Genomic DNA, 20377 nt, shown 5'->3' with positions numbered 1-20377 from the left:
CGGCTGCCAGCGTCCAGGCCCTGCCTGTCTTATTGCTGTGTGACCTCGGGCAAGTCCCTTAGCCTCTCTGAGCCTCACTTCCTCATCTCTGGAAGAGGATAATCGACCCTGGAGGTCTGTCCTAAAGATTGGCTATTTAATAACTGAGATCACGCCCATAGGTGTGTCCACAGGTGCTTGGACGTAGTAGTGTCCCACAGGCCTGACCACATGGGTGGGTTTGCTGTTTGGGCAATAGGGTGGGAAGGGGCTGCCATTAAAAACCAACCTTCAGCCGAAACCGGTTTGGCTCAATGGATAGAGCGTCGGCTTGGGAACTGAAAGGTCCCGGGTTCGATTCCGGTCAAGGGCATGTACCTTGGTTGCAGGCATATCCCCAGTGGGGGGGTGTGCAAGAGGCAGCTGGTTGATGTTTCTCTCTCATCAACGTTTCTAGCTCTCTATCAGTCTCTCTTCCTCTCTGTAAAAAATCAATAAAATATATTAAAAACAAAACAAAACAAAAAAAAAAAACCTTCACTTTTAAAGTTTTCCCTGCACAGTGCTTAGGGTGCAAGCCAAGCTCCCTGCCCCTTTTAAAGCACCGCCCTAGGATTAAAATACTGATCACCGGGGAGCAGGCCGGGGTCTCATGTCAGGCCTCCCTTCACCAAGTTACTGCATCGGAGACTCCGAAGCAGACATGGAGTGGAGGGGGAGCAGCAGGAGGGACCGTACGTGAGGGCAGGGGAGGAGAGGGCCCCTGTGGAAGAGAAGCAGGGGGAGTGAAGAGGACTCCTGGGTGAAGAGAGGCAAAGGGGAGGAGGGACATGTCCCCACGGCCCTTCCTCCCCGCCACGGCTCACTCAGCCATCGGCGGGCCTGGCCCTCCGCCCTCTGAAAGGGAAGAGGAGCCGGCGGCAGCACGTTACGAGAAACGATTACCTGCCGTTAATTAATTAAAATAAACAGCAAATTAAATACAGCAAAATTAAAATAGCACAGGAAATTAATTCTCTCCCAGCCCCACCTCACAGGTATGATGCCTAAAGGGGCCCTTGCAGCCAGAATGGGAGGGGGTTGTCACTGGAACCTGCCTTACACCACGACTCCCAGCTACCCACAGGCCTTCACCTGGCTCTGTCAACCCCAGATTGGCTTCCTGGCTCCTCACCCCCATTCCGGAACCCACGCCCTGCTCCTTGGTCAGCGGGGAGGGAGGGTCCTCACCCCCTGGGCCAGGAGGCGCATGGCCCTCATCGACAGTCACGCGGGTCAGGACAGAGGGAAGGGGCTCTGCCTTCTCTTCGAGGTCCCTGCTGGGCTTGGAGTCGGAGCCGGCAAAGACCCCTCCCTGCATGAGGAGTGCCTGGCCCCTCACATGAAGCACCCAAAACTTGTCTCTGGGAAACCCCTCACCTCCCTCTTCCCTTTCCCTCAGAATGCGCAGGAAGAAAGCAAGGCGGAGGCCCCGACTCCCAGGCCGGAAGATGCCCAGGGCCAGGCAGGTCAACCCTCAGGACATGACACACGATTCCCTCCTTGCAAGACTAACGGCCTCATTTTACAGAGGGGGACACCGAGACCAAAGAGGGCCACCATCAATGGCTTAGCAGCAAAGCCTGGAGCAGAATGCCTAATGGGCATGTTCCATGTCACCGCCAACACGTGGTATTTAAAAAAAAACGCCATGGTATTTTCTAGGGTGCAGCTCTACCTCATGCTGCCATCCCTCTGAGCCACCCACACTGCCTCACCTCCATAATCCCACCCCACAACTCCCGACTCCCCTCCGTGTGGCCGACAACACAAGAGCCGCGCTAGCCTCGCCAACCCGCCCTTGAGCTCTTGTTCACATGCTTCCCTCCCCCCGAAGCCCCTCGCCCCACCTCTACCTGCTGAGCCCACCAGCCTCCTCAGGGTCCGACTCCATGCCCGCTCCTCCACGAGGCACCCGAGAGCCCTGACAGGGGCCGCCTCACCCTCCTTATCCTCCAGGACGCTTTCCCCCTCCCACCCCGATGCCCGGCCTCCCTGCCCCCGCCTGAGCTGGGGCTGTCAGTCCGTGAGCTTCCTGAACCGGCAGCCCCTCTCGCCTCTGGGCCAGGACCCGGCACTGTCCCCAGCACCCAGAGGTGCTTCGTCAATCTCTCCCTCATCGGAGGTCTCCCATGTCCTACAGGTAACTGACAACTGGCTATTACTTATTAAGCATTTCCTTTCCTGTAAGCCTGGCTCCCGCACTGCCCCTTCCTCGCACGACGGACCCAGGTGAGAGTCTGTGGGACGCTTTCCGGGGTTCCAGCTCAGGAACTGGAACTCCACCGGTTCTTGCTTCCAAATGAATCTCCCCCATCCTGCTTGCCTCTTCTAGGCCAGACCACCCTCCTCTCCCATATGGACTACGAAGACCTCTCCACTAGCCCCCTGCCTCCACTCCCTCCCCACCCTATCCTGTCCCTGAAGACTTCCCGTGGCTCGTGTGGCCCACTGGACAAGATCCAAACCTCCGAGCGTGGCATCTCAACTCCGGGACATCCGGCCTGTTCTCCTCGCAGCTTCTCTTCGAGTCTCTGCACATCACCCCCTCGTCCCAGCACACCAGGGTGGGCAAAAGTAGGCTTACAGTTGTTCGTATGGAAAAAGATATGCAGGTCATGATTATTACAGTAGCTTGATATTAACTGTCTCACGTACTCACAAGTGTAGACCTACCTTTGCCTACCCCTGTATAATGGTTTGATTCGTTTCCAGGCTTTGCACATGCTATTTCCTCTGCCTGGAAGACCCTTCCCATATTTTTTCCTACACATTCTTCACATCCTCTAAGGTAGGGGTGTCGAATTCAATCAGAGAAGGGGCCAAAATCTAAAATCCAGGCTAAATCGCGGGCCGAATGGTTTACTGAACAGTCATAAACTGTCATTGTGATGGAAACGCAGCGGAGTGCAGTGATGACAGCACGGTGCGGGCCACATTGCAAGGCCTGGCGGGACGGATTTGGCCCGAGGGCCTTGTGTTTGACACATGTGCTCTAAGGCAGTGTTTCCCAAGCTTTTGACATATGTGTACCCCTTCTATAATTTCCATAACGCTGAGTACCCCTCGTACTCATGAGAACGTAGAATTAGGCACAGCTAAGCACGGTGCAGTGCATATCCCCACCAGACTCCTCCCGTACCCCTGGGGGTGCGCGTACCACACTTTGGGAAACACTGCTCTAAGGTATCAAAGGGTATCTTAGAATCTAGTCATGCGAGTCAAGCAACAGACAAAACTGGCCACAACATTGAGAGCTGCACGAAGGAAAGGCCTGAGTCACCGCAGTATCCCCAATGCCTAACACAAAATCAGTGCTCGATCAACGTTCGTTGAATGAGTAAGTGAATGTTCCCTACATAACTGTTGACTAAATGGAGAGCTGACAAGCCCACAGAATGCAGGGTTGGAGGTGAAGGGGAAGAGGCTGGGCCAGCAAGGAAGGCCATGGACGCAGTGGGCGCAGGGACAGACGTCTGGCAGAGGGAGTGTCTGTGAGAGGCAGTGCTGGTGTGGGGGAGGCTTGCAGCGTGTGTGCGTGCGCGCACGTGTGAGAAAGTGGTGCGTGAGGATGCATGTGTGTGTATGTTCTGCATTTGGAATCAGCCTGTGAAAGAGAAGGTGAGGTGCATGAAGGAGGGTGAGTGAGAGGTGAGGGTGTGGAGAGCCTCTGTGTATTATCGGGGTGCTGGGTCCGTGAAAGAGAAGGGTGTATGCCGTGAAGGCGGAGTGTATGTATGTGTTGGAGACTGTATATGTCTCCTTGGGGGAGGGGGTGAACACCTGAGGGGGGTGTGGGTGAGAAATGTAAGTGTGGGAGTGCTAAGAGCATGTGCAGAGGAGATGGTGGCCTGTGAGGGCGCCCAGTGGGGAGGACAAGGTACGAAAGGTCGGCTCTGCTGAGGGCGTGGCTGCCACGGCCTCGGTCACGGGCCCAGCGCCCGAGGTGGGGGCTGGCCCCGGGCCCGGGGCGGGGGGCTCCGACTGCGCAGAGGGCTCCTCAAAGCTCCTCCTGGAACCACAGGCACCAGATTACCATATCCCCAGGCGGGGAGGTCGAGGAGGGAGCCCAGATGTGTGCGCGCCTTACATCTGTCCACGGAAAAACCTCTGGGCATTTATTTGTCTTTGTCTGTGTCCGGGTGTGCACGCCTGTGCTTGTGTGCGGCTGCCGCTGTGTGTCTGTGCCTGCCTTTGTCTCCGTGTGTACCAGGCCTTTGTCTCAGTGTGTGTGGCTGTCGGTCTATGCCCGCCTGCATGGCTGTGTCTGGTGTGTGTGGGGCTGAGTGTATCTGTGTCTGAGGGGGACCGTGTGTCCTTGATCTGTGCCTGTCTAAGCAGGTCTGTGAGCATCCCCCCGGATGCCTGTGTATTTGTGTGTCCATGTGGCCTTATTGTGAGTGGGGCATGTTGTGCTTGGAGGCTGTAGGTCTAGATTTCGGGATAACTAAGTGTGAGCACGCGCTTGTGTCTGTCTCTGTGTGGGAGACTCTGCCATAGACTGTGGTAGGAAAATTGTTATCTATGTCTGTGGGATATTCGTTTGTGAGACCAAGGAAGGATATGTGTTGTTTCTGTGCCTGTGCCTGTGCCTGTGCGTGTGCGTGTGCGTGTGCGTGTGTGTGTGTGTGTGTGTTGGGTGTGAGGGGTTTGTCACAGACTGGTGAGCAAGTTAATCTCAGACTCCATGACACGTGGAATAAAATCACGCTCCCATAATGGGATCATTCGTCTTCCTGTCCAAGGAGAGAACCGACTCTTCACCCTCCGCCCTGGGGGAACCCGTGGGGCCGGGGCCAGGGCCAGGCACGGCCCCCACCCAGGCCCACTCTGGTCTCAGCGCTCCGCCCCTCCTCCTCCTCTGCCGCACCAGGCCCGGAGTGCCCTCGTGCCCACTGCGGGCTGGGCTGGGCTCCAGGACATGTGACCAAGCCTCAGAGGCCTGTCCCGGGCCCCCAGCCCCACCCACTGCGGAGGGCCCGGCCCCAGATGGGAGGGGGTGCAGGAAGGACTCTCGGGGCCCCTCCTCCTCCCGGAGGGGAGGGAAGAGCTGCAGGCCCAGCCGGGATTTTCCATCTCTCAGCAACAAGATTCCTGGTGAGCAGGCTGCAGGGTTTGGCAGGCCGCCTGCTGGAGACCCGCCCTCACTCGCCAGGATGCCTGGGTCCCCAGGGCCAGGCAGCAGCCAGCTCCCTGGGGAGGCAGGAGGGCCCCAGAACTCCAGCCTCCTGCTGCCCAGGCCTGTGGGAACGCCAGACCCTTCGAGGCGCCTGCCCCCAAACAAAGATGGCTCCCAGCCCCCGAGCCAACCACTACCCTTCCTCCGGCCTCCCCCAGCCCCGGCCTTTGCTTCAGAAACCCAGCAAAGGCCGCCCACCCCCCCCCGGAACCTCGGCACACACCGGCCTGGATTCTGGACCTCACCTCTGGGGTCGAGGGCTCCCAAGGCCAAGGCTGTGCTCCTCTCAGACCGGGGCTTCCGAAGACAGGGCCATGCGTCCCGCGGCTGCGCAGTCCCTCTGGGTCTCAGGGCTCCTTCCTGGGTGAGCAGACAGGCACCGGGAGAGAATTTCAAACCCCACGTTGAGGAAACGGGGACGTGGAAGCCCTCTGCCCTGCCTGCCACTGTGAACCAGAGGCACATCCCCGAGTGACACACAAGGTCTTTATCCTACCCAACCGCAGGACTGTGACTCCCCCCCCACGGGTGCACGGGTGCCATTTCAGAAGTGGGTGAGCACCAGTTGGAGGGAGAGGGGAGTGGGCAGGTGGACTCTCTTACACCCCCCCCCCCCCCCGCCCTGGATGAGCAACTGGGGAGCAGGTTTGGTGAGAGATTAAGGTGGTGGAGGAGGAAAACTGAGCGGGTCCAAGATTCATGAGCTTAATTCTTTTCCCTTAAATCCCCCTCCGAGCCCCCCAGCACCAGCCTGGTCCTGCCAGGGTCATGCTGTGGCCCCAGGCCAGTATCAAGGCCCCAACCCACTCATCAGCTGTTGCTAGGGTGTCTCCACCCCAATGAGTTCCAGGAGCCCAGATCCGGGGGGGGGGGGGGGGGGGGGAGCGTGGCCCTAGAGGCAGTGTCAGCACCCTGCACCCTCCCCGGAGTTGAGGGCGCACAGCCTCCAGGGAAGAAGGAGGCTGGTGGGTGGGGCCCTGGAGAAGGTGCCTCCCAGCCCTGGTACCACACCCAGCCCCGCCCTTCCAACAGGCAGGAGACCCGGATCCCAAGGGGCCCGCAGCTCACGGGTGTGTGAGCTCCTCTCCAGGCCTCCCCACGCGTGAAACAGGAAGTGGCTCAGAAACCCCGGTGTCCCCCCTTCAGCTCAGCTCCCTCAGCACCAAGCCCTGCCCTCTCTCCAGTCCAGGGGTGTCGCCCAGAATCTGGGCCAGACGGGGCGGGGCCGCAGCAGCTAACCTGGAAAAGCCCCAGAAGCCACCCACCCAAGTCAGAACTGAAGGACCTGCGGTGGCTACCCCTCCAGCCATTTTCCGGGAGAGAGAGGCTGGAGCTCTGAGATGGAGCCTGGGTCTGGACTGAGGCCTCAGTCTTGTTGGAGGTTAAGAGTAGAAAGAACAGCAGAAACCAGTTTGGCTCAGTGGATAGAGCGTCATCCCATGGACTGAAAGGTCCAGGGTTCGATTCCGGTCAAGGGCATGTACCTTGGTTGCTGGCACATCCTCAGCAGGGGGTGTACAAGAGGCAGCTGATCGATGTTTCTCTCTCATCGATGTTTCTAACTCTATCCCCCTCTCTTCCTCTCTGTAAAAAAATCAATTAAATTAAAAAAAAAAAAAAAAAAAGAGTAGAAAGAACAGAAGGACTGGGACTAAAGTTCCAGAAGCTTATTATGTGAGGTCCCTGGCCTTCTCTCAGCCTCAGGTTCCTCATCTGCAAAATGGGTAACAGTGCCTCCCGCCTAAGGCTGGTAAGCTGGCATGAGAAAAAGCCCAGAAGGGCAGGCCACAGTGTGGCAGTGCTAGCATAAACCCGAGTGGCCAGGCTGAGGGGGGAAACGGCTCCTCCAGCCAGACGGGGACCCCAGGGTCTCAGCCCAGAAGGGCCAACCAAACTCCTCGGAGTCCCCAGCTGCCTCCCCTCTTCGTTAGAGGACCCTCATTAGTGAGCCTGGGCACCTGCCCCTCCGCACATAACAAGCCTCATTAGTATCTTCGCCCCAAGCTCTGTGCCCAGAGTCTGTGTCTGTGCGCACGCACGAGGGTGGGGCGTGGCAACAGGCCACCAGCCGGGAGACAGCATCCCCGGCAATCACACCCCCCGCCTGTCATCGGCGGGGCCCGTCACCCAGCTTGTCACCTGCCTGCCTCGCACCCGCACCACCTGTCACCCACCCAGCTCGTCACCCACCCAGCCCATCACCTGCACCACCTGTCACCCACCCCAGCCTGTCTCTGAGCTGCCTGACAGGCGTCTGGGTGGGGAGCAGAAGATGGGGAGGAGAAGACCACAGGGGTGTGGAGCTGGGGGCCCCAGAGACCCTGTGGGACCCCCACTTCAGCTCAGCATCCTGCAGCATCACCATAGCAACCTCTCAGCCTGCAACCACTTTTCCAAACATCCCCCGCCCCCCCCCAGCCCTGCTCTTAGCTGAGCTGAGAGGAGCCTGAGTGACAGCAGAATGGGGCGGGAAGGAGGTGCTCATCAGCGGCTTGGCCTTGGCCATCCTTCCCTCTTTGGACTCGGTTACTCCATCTGCAAAATGGAGGGGCTGGGATGGGTGCGGCCTGGACAAAGCAGGCCGTCCCTCCCCGGGCTGCGTCCGCAGGAGCCCGGTGCCCGCTGACCTGCGAGGGCTGGGAGGGGAACAAGAGGACAGGAGTTCCTGGGTCCTTCCACCCCTTTGCCCCTGCCCAGCCCAGAGAGGCCAGCTCACACAGCGAAAGAGCAGGCTGGACGGACGGGAGGGGGCTCTGCCACCGGACTGCCAGCTGGAGACAGCACACGGGGTGACCCAAGGTGACCGGGGCTGAGCTGGCCCCCACCTCGGAGCTGCATTATTTATAAAACCCACAGCTTGGAGCGGAGCAACAGCTGCAGTGCTGCCCCTCCAGGGGGCACATGCCACGGCGGAACGGAGAAGTCAAGGTGCCTCTTCAGGGAAGGTCCCGGGGTCCCTGGCTCCCTCTATGGCCGGGTGGGGCAGGGGCTGAGGCGGGAGAGGGGCAGCAGCCCACCCTTCCTCTCCCGCCCGGTCCTCTCCCGCCCTCCAGCCAGGCCGCGATAGGATTACTTCTGCATGACTGCCTGCTCCACGGGGTTCCCGAGACCCTCCTGCCTGCAGCAATCTTTAAAATTCCTCCAGCCAGCCTCGCTCCCTCTCTCCCAGAAGTGAATGCTCCAGCCACTACCGCAGTGTGCCCGCCGCCGCCGCCACCACCGAGCGGGCTGGTGCCCGTGGGCAGAGAAGCCACCCTCAGGGTGTAGCCCCCCGTCCCTCAGAGCACTCCGAGGCCCAGGCCCCAGCCCACCCCCCCTCCACCCCACAGAGTATGGCTGAAGCCAGGGTCAGGCATGCCAGCTGTGCCAAGGTGGGTGAGCAGATACATGCAAACACACTTGGTGGATCCTCTGCCGCCAGAACTTGGCTGCCCCCACTCAGCTCTGACCCTCCCCTCCCCATCTCACCAATCCCTGCTACCCCTGGGGTGGGCAGACAGCTGGGCCAGCGCCTGTGGCTCCCCAGGGCACAGGAGGCAGGCAGGAGATCGATCCACTGAATTTTTCAAGGCTCTAATGGAGCCTGTGTCCTAGGACGTGGGGCCTGGACACGGGGGATGTCTTGGGGACACCCCCCCCCCCAGCACTGCAGTTGCTTCATCTGTGAGGTATTGGGGGTCAGGGGAACCTTTCTCGGAGCCTTCCTCCAGCAACAGATGAGGCCTGAGAAGCCCCTGGGAAAGAGATGTAACTGGGGGGAGGGGGGGAGGCAGCGAGCAATACCCAGCGGCCCCCCAGTTTCCCCAGCCCTAATGCGGGCAGAAGCAGCCCAGCCTCTAAATCACTCCCCTCACGCTGCCCTCTGAGGCGGATTCTGTGCATCTGTAATTAGGGGGTGGAACAGATGGCGGAGATTCCGTTTAAAATCATGCATCTAGTCAAGTAACCTTCACTGTCGGAACTGACTCCCAGGGAGACCGAGCCCCAAGCCCGATGGGGGTGGGGGGAGCCGTCAAGCCAGCACCTCCATGGTCTTTCTTCCTGGCGCCCACGGCCCTCTCAGGTGAGCTCGGGGGGGGCGGGGGGGGGACTTGGCAAGCACCCGAGAGGGCACAGGCTGGGGGTAAATCCCCTTGCCCGCCCCCCACATGCCACAGCCAGGGCAGAGCCAGGTACTCCGAGTTCTTGGCTGAAAGGCCGGAGTGACCAGGTGCCAAGAGCCCCCAGAGAGGCCCCGAGCCCCCCAAGCCCAGGCCGGGTGCCCGCACACAGGGTCTGGGGCGGGGCAGCTTTGAACCAGATGCACAGCCTCACTGTCCAGGAATGAAAGGCCTGGGGCAGCGAGAGGGGCGGGGACGCCTCCCCAGGCAGAGGAGGCCTGGGAGGCAGAGACAGAGAGAGAACACACAGGAGTGAGGGATTGTGTGTGCAGGCGAGGGCTGTCTGGGGAGGGGGGCGGCGTCTGGGGAGAGCCCGGTGGGGAGTGCTGGGAGGAGGGTGTGCTGGAATGCGTGATGGTGGGAGTGCGGCTGCAGGCAGACTGAGGTGGGGTGTGAGGTGGGGGTTCAGGGGTGAAGGTGTGCGGGGCTGGAACTGGGCCGAGGCTGTCTGGGTGCGTGTGTGGGATCGGTGTTGGGAGGCGCGTGTGGGCTGTCCCTGGGCTCTCAGTGGCTGAGGAAAGTTCTGGAGCTGGAGCTTGTTGGGGATGCACAGAGGACTGCCCTTTGGAGGAGGCTTGGGGTCTGGTTGGGGAAAGCAGGTGTGTGTGTGTGTGTGTGTGTCTGAGAGAGTACATGAGATGGGGGTCGGGGGGAGTTACCTGTTTAGAGATACACTAGGACCGAAGCTATCCGAGTGTGTGAGGTAACTGGTGTGGCTACAGGGGGTGCTCTCATCTGAAGGAGTGTGGAGGCACTGAGTGTGCCCCGTGTACGGGGGTGGGCCGTGTGCTTGGAAAGGTGTGGAAGGCTGGGCAGACGCGTTTGGGGGGTGCTGGCTGCAGCTGGGGGAGTGCCGGGCTCTCGGGCGATCCGGGTGCTGGGAGGTGGCGGGACTCAGAGCTGCAGACGCTGCAGCCGAGTCCGGGGTACATCCGGGGAGGTGCTGGGGTGGGAGGGGGCGTCCCTGTGGCTGTGCTTCGTGTGTGCGGGTGTACACTGGGAGGTCACAAAATGTTTGTTTTGGTTAAACATTAGGGCCGCACATACCTGTGTGGGTAGGCATGTATGTGGCGGCGGTGTGTTCAGGGGCGTGTTCGGGCTGTGTGCGACGCGGGGCAGCTGGGTGTCAGGAGGTGTTCTATGTTTGTGGAGGTGCTGGGCTGCGTGTTTGCAGGGGAGTGGCTGTGTGTCTCGGGGTGCTGGGCTGCGTGTGTTTGCAGGGGAGCGGCTGTGTGTCTCAGGTGCTGGGCTGCGTGTGTTTGCAGGGGGAGCGGCTGTGTGTCTCAGGGTGCTGCGCTGCGTGTGTTTGCAGGGGAGCGGCTGTGTGTCTCGGGGTGCTGGGCTGCGTGTGTTCGCAGGGGGAGCGGCTGTGTGTCTCAGGTGCTGGGCTGCGTGTGTTTGCAGGGGAGCGGCTGTGTGTCTCAGGTGCTGGGCTGCGTGTGTTTGCAGGGGGAGCGGCTGTGTGTCTCAGGTGCTGGGCTGCGTGTGTTTGCAGGGGGAGCGGCTGTGTGTCTCAGGTGCTGGGCTGCGTGTGTTTGCAGGGGAGCGGCTGTGTGTCTCGGGGTGCTGGGCTGCGTGTGTTTGCAGGGGGAGCGGCTGTGTGTCTCAGGTGCTGGGCTGCGTGTGTTTGCAGGGGAGCAGCTGTGTGTCTCGGGGTGCTGGGCTGCGTGTGTTTGCAGGGGGAGCGGCTGTGTGTCTCAGGTGCTGGGCTGCGTGTGTTTGCAGGGGAGCGGCTGTGTGTCTCGGGGTGCTGGGCTGCGTGTGGGGAGCAGTTTTCTGCATTTAGGAGGTGATGGGGCTGTCGTTGGTGAGGATGGGTGCCCTCTGGGGAAATGAAGAGCTGAATCCTGGTCTCTGCTCAGGCACCCACGAGAGGGCTGCCAGCTAGAAGCCCTCCACCCCACCGGGGCGCCTGCCCACTCCCAGGCCCCGTGGGAGGGTGTCCATCTGTCTCCGCCTGTGCCCAGGCCCGGAGCAGCCGCCTCCTCGCTCCCCGGGGGATGGCGGCGGATCCTGGCCCACCCATCTGCCTTCAGACGGTCCAGGCAGGAGCCTCACAAAGCTGCCCGGAGGGCATCGCCATGTGTGAGGAGGCATGGGCTGGGCGAGGGGGCCTCACGGATGCTCCTTTGAAAACCAATAACGCCAGGAGAGAGGCAGAGGGAGGCCGGAGCCGTCTGTTTGTCCTTGTGAGGCTGTGTGGGTCAGTGCCCGGCTGTGAGCTGGGAGCCCTTCGCCATGTGTGCACGGATGGCCTCTGTTCCAGCAGCGTCTGGCCTTGGAGAACAGCCTGCAGCCCAGCCCACAGGCAGCCTCACACAGGCAGCCACCCCCTGTATGTGCACGCTGCCTACGCTCACATGAAAATGCCCCCACACCTTCTCATCCACATAACCCTGCACCCCCACACGCACACAGCTCACCCCCGGGGCCCTGCACCTTCACATGTGCACACCCATCACACACACCCACATGATGCAAAAGCAGGTACAGCCACACACCTGCCACATGCATGCACTCACATATACATACGTGACAATTAGCTACCACACATACACCCACACACTCCACACACCTTGGATCTTCCTGTCACTCCCATGTCCCATCTCACGTGAGTTTAGTCTCTTTCTCTTAAACACCATAATAGACACTTGCCAACCCTTATAGCTGTACATATGTATACATTTTATATATATATATTGATTTCAGAGAGGAAGGGGAAGGAGGGATAGAAACATCAATGAGAGAGAATCGCTGACCAGCTGCCTCCTGCACGCCCCCTACTGGGGATCGAGCCCGCAACCCAGGCTTGTGCCCTTGACAGTAATAGAACCTGAGACCCTACAGTCTGTAGGCTGACGCTCTACCCACTGAGCCAAACTGGCTAGAGCTGTATATATACGCTTTTTAAAAAATATATATTTTTATTGATTTCAGAGAGGAAAGAAGGAAGAGAGACAGAAACACCCAGGAGGAGAGAGAATCACGGGTCGGCTGCCTCCTGCACGTCCCCCACTGGGGATCGAGCACGCATCTCGAGCGTGTGCCCTTGGCCTGGCACCCGGACCCTTCCCTCTGCAGACCGATGCTCTACCCACTGAGCCAAACCAGCAAAAGCTGTATATATTTTATATGTGCACACATACCCCCTCACCAAGTCTCGGCTCTTTCACACCACGCAAACCCACTAGCCAATTTACCGGGGTCCGGGCCCAGCCCTGCAACTTCCCAGGAGAGCGCCCACCCACTGAGGGCCTCCTGCCACCCACCCTGGCAGCTGGGTGAGCGTGAGGGTATGCCACCCCCCCCAACCGCTCCCTGGGAACCCTGATCTTCATGTCTAGAAAGAAAGAGCCTTCTCTCTGCTCTGGTGACTGCCAGAGTACGTGTGAGACTGTGACTGCGTGTGTGTGTGTGTGTGTGTGTGTGTGTGTGTGTGTGAGAGAGAGAGAGAGAGAGAGAGAGAGAGAGAGAGAGAGAGAGATCCTGATATCCTATAGCAAGGCCTGTGTCACCACCTGTACAGGTAAAGAAGCATAGACACGGGTTCACTAGTTAGGTTTGTGAGATTCGAAATGAGCGTAAACGTGGAGACTTGTATGTCACAAAGTGTGTGTGTGTGTGTGTGTGTGGTGAGGCCTGTGTGGACAGGTGTGGTTACGGGAGGAGTGCATTTATACAAGGAGACGTACACTGAGTGAGACATGCTATTTTCCAAGAGCCCAGAGGTATGTGTATACATCTGTGAGCGGGGTCAGGGCTGAGAGCTGCTCTCAGCAACTCAAGCCCCTACAGAAAGAGCAGGGAGGAGGGGTCCCCAGGCTCTCTCTCTTTCTCTCTCTCTCCCCACCTCCCCCTCTCCCTGACCTCTTTAGCAGCTGGAAACTGAGCTGGGGGTGGAAGGAATGGAGACTTGGCTAGCCTGGGGGTTTGGGGAGGGAAGCAGGAGAAAACACCTTCCAGATTCTCATCAAATCCCTGTTTGTGGTTTGTAGCCTCCAGTCTCTCCTCCTCTCTCCTCTCTTCTCCTCTCTCTCTGGGTTTCCCACTTTCTTTATCTCTTCCTGCCTTTCACTCCCCCCCCCCCTCCCCTTCTCAGTCCCCTGGTCACCCTGTCTCCAAGTTTCTGTCTCTGTTTCTCTCTCCCCAGGCGCCTCCATTTTCAACCCTTCCTCTCCCTGCCAGCACTTCTGTCTGTCCGTCTCTCCTCCCTGTCCTGGTCCATCTGTCCGTCTCTCTCCGTCTGCCTGTGCGTGGGTGTCCTTGTCCATCTGTTCCACCACCCATCTGTCTGGCTGTCTGTTGTGAGTGAGGGTGGGTGCCCACTCACTCCCCAAGGTACCTTCCCCCAGGTCAGCGAAGGCCCTCCTGGCTCAGGGGGTGGGGAAGGGTGCAGGGCTGCAGCTTCTGGAAGCTTCAGTAGCAGCTGGGCTGGGCTGGGAGTTGGGGCAGCCAGCTGCAAAAGGGGCCCCTCCCCTGGGCTCTCAGGCCAAGGACCCCTGAGCAGAACGAGGAGAGAAAGCAGGGCCTCGCTGCAGCTGAGTTTGCATATGTGTATGAGGGAGGAGGCAGGGGGCCTCACTCTGCCCTCCCTGGGCCAGTCCCCCCAAAGCCAGGCCCGCAGGAGAGGGGTCCCCTGGGCAGTGGGAGATGCTGGGATCCGGAGGGAGGGGCAGCGATCCGGGCCTGGGGGAGAGCGGGAGGAGCTGCGAGCCTCAGCTACCTGTCAGCTGTGGGGGGAGTTCCTCCCTACTTCCTCCCAGGCGGTCCCTGGGGACTCTCCCAGCTCTGGTCCCAGCTCTGAGCCTGAGAGGCTGCACAGGCAGGTTATTCCCGCCTCCCCGTTTCCCCAGAGCCTCTGATCCATGGGAATACAGGGGGATCACATGAGTGTCACCCCCATCCTCCAGCGGAAGGTGGCTCTGGACATGGGGGAACCCTGGCCCTGTCCAGGCACAGGCAACCTGAGAGGCCCCAGGTAGCCCATCTCCATCGCCAGGTCAGCGCCTCACACACACACACACTCTCTCTCTCTCTCTCTCACACACACACACACTCTCTCTCTCTCTCTCTCTCTCTCACACACACACACACACACTCTCTCTCTCTCTCTCTCTCTCTCTCTCTCTCTCTCTCTCACACACACACACACACACACACACACACACTCACACGCAGTCTGCACCCCGCACTCATGGCCAGCCACCTCCACTTCCTGGCCCAGCGGCTCACAGGGTCCAGGGGGGAGCCTACTCCAGACCCTGCACCCTGCCCTGCCCCGGTGGCAGCACCCACAGTGTCCCCAGCACCCCTCAGCCGCCCAGGATGCTGGGCCCCGCTCCCTCCCCCAGAACAGCTCAAGGTCCAAGTCCCACAATGGACAGGGAGACTGACGAAGGGATGGGAGGACACGCAGTCACCCCGAGACCCTGGGGTGGGACCACAAGGGGAGAGGGGCACTGCAGAGGCAGGACCTGGCTCCTTTCGGACCCACCATGGGCACAGTCCACCCTGGCGGCACCCTCCACACAGCCAGGCCTGCGCTGGGCCGGGGCCGGGCCGGCTCCCTCCCTCCGGAGCTCTCCTTGCCCCTGGCCGGCCCCTCCCTCGCCTCGCTCTGAGCAGCCCTCCCAGCCCTCTCCCTCCCAGGGCTGGCGCTCTCATCTTCAGCTCTTGGAAGCCTGACTCACTGTTTCCCCTCCTCTCTCTCCCCTCCCTCCCTCGCTCTCCACAGCAGCGCCTCCCCCTCCCCTGGGGGGCTCTGGCCACAGGGTGCCTGCCTGCTCCTCTCCCTGGCTTGGCCCCCTCTGAGCCCAGGAGGCCCCCTGCAGCTGTTCCAATTCTCCAGCTTCAGAGGGGGAGCGCGAAGAGAAGAGCGTGGGTCCCAGGCCCGCCCCTGCCAAGGTCTGTGATCCTGGGCAAGCGGCTCCTCTCTCTACACAAGGTTTCCTCCTGCCAAACAAGGGAGGGGTCACAGCTGGACGACGCCCCGGCATCTCTGGGACCCTAAGGTGCCCCGCTTTTTCAGCCCCAGTGCCTCCTGACACAGAGCACCCACACCCCATGGGGCTCCGAACTTGCCTGAGGCCCCACCTTCAGGTCCAAAGAGGAGCTCAGCTGTCCCCAGCCGTTTGGAGGAGGCAGCGGGAAGACTCTGCCCTGGGCAGAAGCAGGAACCGGGTGACCCCTGGAATCCCCCTGCCGCCCCATCCTCTCTCCTCCTGTGGGAATCTTTCTCTCTCCCACCTGTCCCTCCTCTCCCCAGAGACATGCGCCGGTCTCTCCTCCAAAAGCAAGCCCAGCACTTGGTCTGGGGGAGAGGGCCTCCGCGCGGCTCACTCTGGGCTGTGGCTCATGCCCAGGCCTTCCCGACCCCCTGGACCCCACCTCCTGGGGCTGCGGCCCTGGCTCCTCTCCCTGCCTGCTCTTCTCTCTCCCCCTCTCACCGCTGGCTTCTGTCACCATCTCTCCCTCTCCCCACAGGGCCAGCGGCTGTCTGGGTCTCTCTCCTCCCCGCCTGCCTCCCCCATTCTCCCTGGGGGGGCCGTCTGCTGACATTAGCAACAATGTTGCCCATGCTCTCTCTGGCAGTCCCCAGCTGCACCCCATCCTGGCTTCCCCTTTCAGGCGCTGTCCCCAGAGACTCAGGAGACCCAGCGCAGAGCCAGGCTCCATCCCATAATAGCCAGCCTGCCTGACCTTACTCCACCGGATCAGAGTGCTGGGCATCTGGTGGGAGGGCACGGTACCCCTCGGTCTTGGGTGGCTGGCTGGCATGAGACACAGAGTTGTTTTCAAAAAAAAAAAAAAAAAAAACCCCGCCCAAATGACACCCAGGGGGTGGGGGTTTGCCTGGGGTGGGGGCGGGGGGACAGGAAATGAGGGAGGTCAGGTTTGCCTGAAGGTAACCCCTGCCCAATGGCAAACAGAGTCAAGAGGAAGGAGAAGCTCTGGTCAGTGTTCCAGGCGGATCTGAGGACAAGCACTGTCCCCCTGGGGCTCTGCCAGTCCAGAGTGCCCCCCCAAAAAAAACAGTCCTCTGGTGTCTGCCAGGGACAGTTTTCCCCTCCAGCTTCTAGTGCAGCCACAACCATCAGGTGGAGATCCCATCCCTAATCTCCTGTAGGATCCAAGCCCAAACTCCCACAGTGCACCTCCCCTTAATTCTGCAGGGGGTTCCGGGGCCTCCCAGCCAAGATCTAAGCAGGTGGAAGGGGGAGGACAAAGGCCCCCAACTCCCAAGCCCCCTCACCGAAGGCCCCTGAAAAGCTGTGGAGCAATGCAAAATAATCCCGGAACCCTCCTACCCAAAACTAAGAAGCTACGCTGTCCATGCACAGCATCGGGGGGAAGCGGGGGGGCTGGGCTCCTGCCCCCGTGACCCTATTCCAGACCCCCAGCCCAGCGACCACAATAAACAGCAAGCGCCTTCTCTTTATGACACCAAATTTCTCCAAGCCCAACAGTTCCTTCCATCACTACCTCAGCCATAGATCACATTAAAAACTCACAGAGGGCAACTTAAACACATCACATTTGTTTCTTTCTATATTATTTCAAAAGTAACGGCATTAAAAATGGATTTTACTACAGAAAATAAATATCAGCACGTGGCCGGGGAGCCCAGGCAGGGGGGCAGAGCCCACCTGGAGCCTCTCCCCGAGGGCTTGGGCACAGCGCAGGCGCCGGCCGGAGGTGGCTGAGATGCCGGGTCACACCCCAGGGTGTGGGGGTTTGCCTGGGGAGGGGGCAATGCCCGCCCACCTGGGCACCTGCTCCAGTGCCAGACCGAGAGAGACCAGAGAGTACTGGTTTGGACTGGTGCTCACTGGCCGCCCAAAGCTCATGCCCTCCCTGGTCTTTGCCAACTCTGAAGGGTGGGAGCTCTGGGGCAAGGAGTTCACCCGTCTCTGGGGGTTATTCCAACTACTGACACAGCAAGAGAGAAAAAATGAATGCAACTTACTATCCGGTTTGATTTTCCATTACTATGAAAATAAATATACATCTGCTCAAAGGAGGGAGATGGCAAGCCGCATGCACATGTCACCTGGGGGCAGGTCCCCCCACAACTCACAAACACAACCCAGCCCCCCACCAAAGCGGGGTTGGGGGGGCGGGTGACAGACTGGCAATCTTTCCCTTACAGCCCAGCTCACAAAGCTACACACAGGGGGTCACATGGGGCAGGGACAAGCCAACAATAGAAACACCCCAAATGCTCCCGGCAGGACTCTGCCCAGGCCGGGCACATGCCCCCGCGCCGACAGTGGCAGCAGTGGACAAAACGTGGCCACCGTGACCAGGAGGCAGAGCTTGTCCTCACGCCCTGAGCTCTGCCCAGGGAGCCGGGGCCAAGTCCCGCCTGACACCAACTGGTCCGGCGGGAAACGCCTGCCCGGCCAGACAGGCACAGGCCCCCCAAGGGTCCCTCCTTGTGTTCGGGGACCAGGCTGGTGCAGCCCAGCCCTGCCTCCCAGGGTGACGCCTGGGCCCAAATTCAGCTGGCCCTGCCAGTCAGGCACTGGTGCAGAACTGAGGGCACCAGGCTCAGCCCTCCCCGCCCAGCCTCAGGGCCCCCAAGCCAGAAGGGAGGGGGGACTCCCCACCCCTCCACATCTGGCCCTGGCCCCCAGGGTCTGCGGTAGAGAATTCCCGCCCCCGCTTCTCTCTCTCCCTCCCTCCCTCCCCCCTCTCCGTGCCCGCTGCTGCCTCAGGGACAGCCCCAGCTCCCGCCTCCGGCCAGCAAGGCCCACATCCTTCCTCCCTAGCTGGCCCCTTCGCCTGGCAGGAGGCTGGGGGGTCAGGCTGCTGGGGAACCCCTCCAGCTCCCATCAGCCCTCCTCCCCAGCCCCCAAACTCTGGGTTGCTGTCCCTTTTCCTGTCGAACAGGAAACAAGGTTATTTCCTAGACTCAGAGCCAGCCCCCTGCCCCTCTGGCTCTGCCTGGGGACCAGGACCCATCAGGGGAAGGTGCCCTCGGCCAGAGCACAGGGACTCAGCAATTCACCTCCCGCTACCGGCCCGGGGGGCTGACAGCTGTCACTCAGCACCCCAGCCCCAGGGGGAGAGGGGGCCGGTTCAATCAGAGCCCCGGAGGAAACGCGTTGGTAGGCGATTATTTATTTATTTATGCAAAAGTGAGCCGACTTTGTTCGCCAGGTAACCGGGCACGCGGCCCAGCCCCTCTGGCCCCGGCCACCCCACATCCCTCCTCCGCCCCACACCCCCTCCGGGTCACTAGGTCCCCGCCCCTCAACTCCCAGAGCACGGGGGAACCTGGGGATTTGGGGTTGGAGGGGAGGGGCTCCTCCCTCCGCAGTCTCCCCCTCTTCCAGCGCCGTTCCTAAAACCCAGCCTTGTTCTCCGCTCCCACGGTCCCCCCACACTGCCCCCCCACCACCACCACCACTCCAACCACCACCTTCTCAGCAAGCTGGAGAGCGAATTGCAGTTTTAAACCCGAAGACGGAGGGAGGGGGAAGGCGGAGAGGGCGCGCGGCAGCGCTGAGCGCGCACCTCGCCCCCGAGCCGGGGGAGCCGGGGAGCCGCGGGGCGGCCAGGAAACCCGAGAACCCCCCCTCCCCGCCCCCCCTCCTCGTCCACCTCCCCCTCCCCCTTCCCGGCACTGCCTGCCAGGCTTCCAGCCGAGCCCAGCCGAGCCGCGGGCCCCGGTGGAAACAAAGACAGATCGCACCGCCGGCACCGCAGCCACGGGGTCCGACGGGCCGGACCGGGGCGCGCGGAAGGGGCGCAGGGCCCCCCCCGGCGCGCGGCACAAAAGAGCCCGGCCAGCCGGTCCCCGGCGGGGGTCCGGGGCCGGGGAGGAGGCGCCACTCACCGGAGTGCTGGGCTGCCGGCTGCGCGGGTCCGAGCCAGGGCTGGGGCTTTCGGGGGCGTCCGTCTTCCGGCGGCGGCAGCAGCGGCGCGGCGCCCGGCAGCTGGGGAGAGGAGTCGTGGGGGAGCCCTGAGCCGCCCGCGGCTGCTGACAGCATGGCTCGCGCCTCGGCTCACATTCTCCGCCGCCAACTCCGCTGGACACGGCCCCCGCGCCGCGGCGCCCCCCCACCGCGCTCACCCCTCCGCGCCCCCCGCCGCGCGCACCCTCTCCCCGTCCTGGGCGCCCCCGCCCCCACACCCCCAATGGCAAACCTGGGAGAGAACGCGCCCCGCGTAGTCCTCCTGCTCCTGCTCCTCCTCCGCCCGCCTCCCTCCCGCTCCCTCCGGCTGGCTGGCTGTCTGTCTGTCCCTCCGGCTGCCTCTCCCTCTCTCGCCCTCTGCCTTTCTCTGCTCCTCTCGGGGCTGGGTGGGAAAAGGAAATGAGGACAGAAAGCAGACGCTGGCTTTGGGTGGTGGTAGCTGGATTCCCTCTCCCTCCCTCCCTCGCCTCCCCTCCCTCCTCCTGCCTTCTGCTCGCTCCGCGGCGAGCGGGGCTGAGCGCAGCCTGGCGGGTGGCTCGCTCTGCCCGCCCGCCCGCCCGCCCGCCTGTCTGTCTGTCTGGTCTGCCTCCCTCGCTCCCTCCCTCCGTCTCTCGCCCTGCCTGCCTGCCTGCCTCTCTCCGTCTCCGCCGCCGCCGCCGCTGCCTCTGCGAGCTCGCCTTACCTTCGCCGCTCACCATCCGGAACCCCAGGGGGGGACGCGCGCGCGGCACGCTGGGACTTGTAGTCCCCGCCCCGGCCGCTCCGTGCGCCCAGCGGGCGGGGCCGCGCGGGCCGCTCCGACGGCGCGGCTGGGAGCCCGCGGGACGCCTGCACCCGGGTCCCTCCGGCGGGGGCGTGATCGCGTTTCCGAGGGGCGCGGGTTTTCCCCCCCAAGGACTGGGAACATTGACCGAGCTCCTTGTCCCCCCGGCGGGGTGCTCCGGCTTTGGGGGAGGTGGCGGGTGGGAGGGAAGGGGCGGGGTCTGAGAATGGAATGAGAGCCGAATAGGGAATCCAGGGGATTAGCCAAAAGACCTGAGACTTTCTGGGGTGTCCCGGTTCAATGGGGAAGGAAGGGGAGAGGGAGGAGGACAGGCTCC

At 61.7% G+C, this 20377-nt stretch overlaps 1 protein-coding gene across 8 annotated transcripts in view; it reads right to left on the bottom strand.

Moving 5' to 3' along the window:
* The window catches only part of AHDC1 (AT-hook DNA binding motif containing 1), a 66900-nt gene extending 46904 nt beyond the window's left edge, over positions 1-19996 (bottom strand). For 3 of the 8 annotated variants that reach the window (XM_045584970.1, XM_036448335.2, XM_045584971.1), the window contains exons 1-3: positions 19510-19940; positions 19199-19298; positions 5443-5557 (exon numbers count right to left, since the gene is read on the bottom strand). The gene's annotated coding sequence lies outside the window, so the exon portion shown is untranslated. The other 5 variants (XM_036448334.2, XM_045584972.1, XM_036448339.2 and 2 more) reach the window with 4 other exon arrangements.
* Between the last annotated feature and the right edge of the window lie 381 nt (positions 19997-20377).

Source organism: Pipistrellus kuhlii, unplaced genomic scaffold (assembly GCF_014108245.1).
Source record: "Pipistrellus kuhlii isolate mPipKuh1 unplaced genomic scaffold, mPipKuh1.p scaffold_m20_p_2, whole genome shotgun sequence".
NCBI lineage: Eukaryota > Metazoa > Chordata > Mammalia > Chiroptera > Vespertilionidae > Pipistrellus > Pipistrellus kuhlii.
The sequence above is the reverse complement of the archived record's forward strand: the minus strand, read 5'-3'. Positions and strand labels throughout refer to the sequence as shown.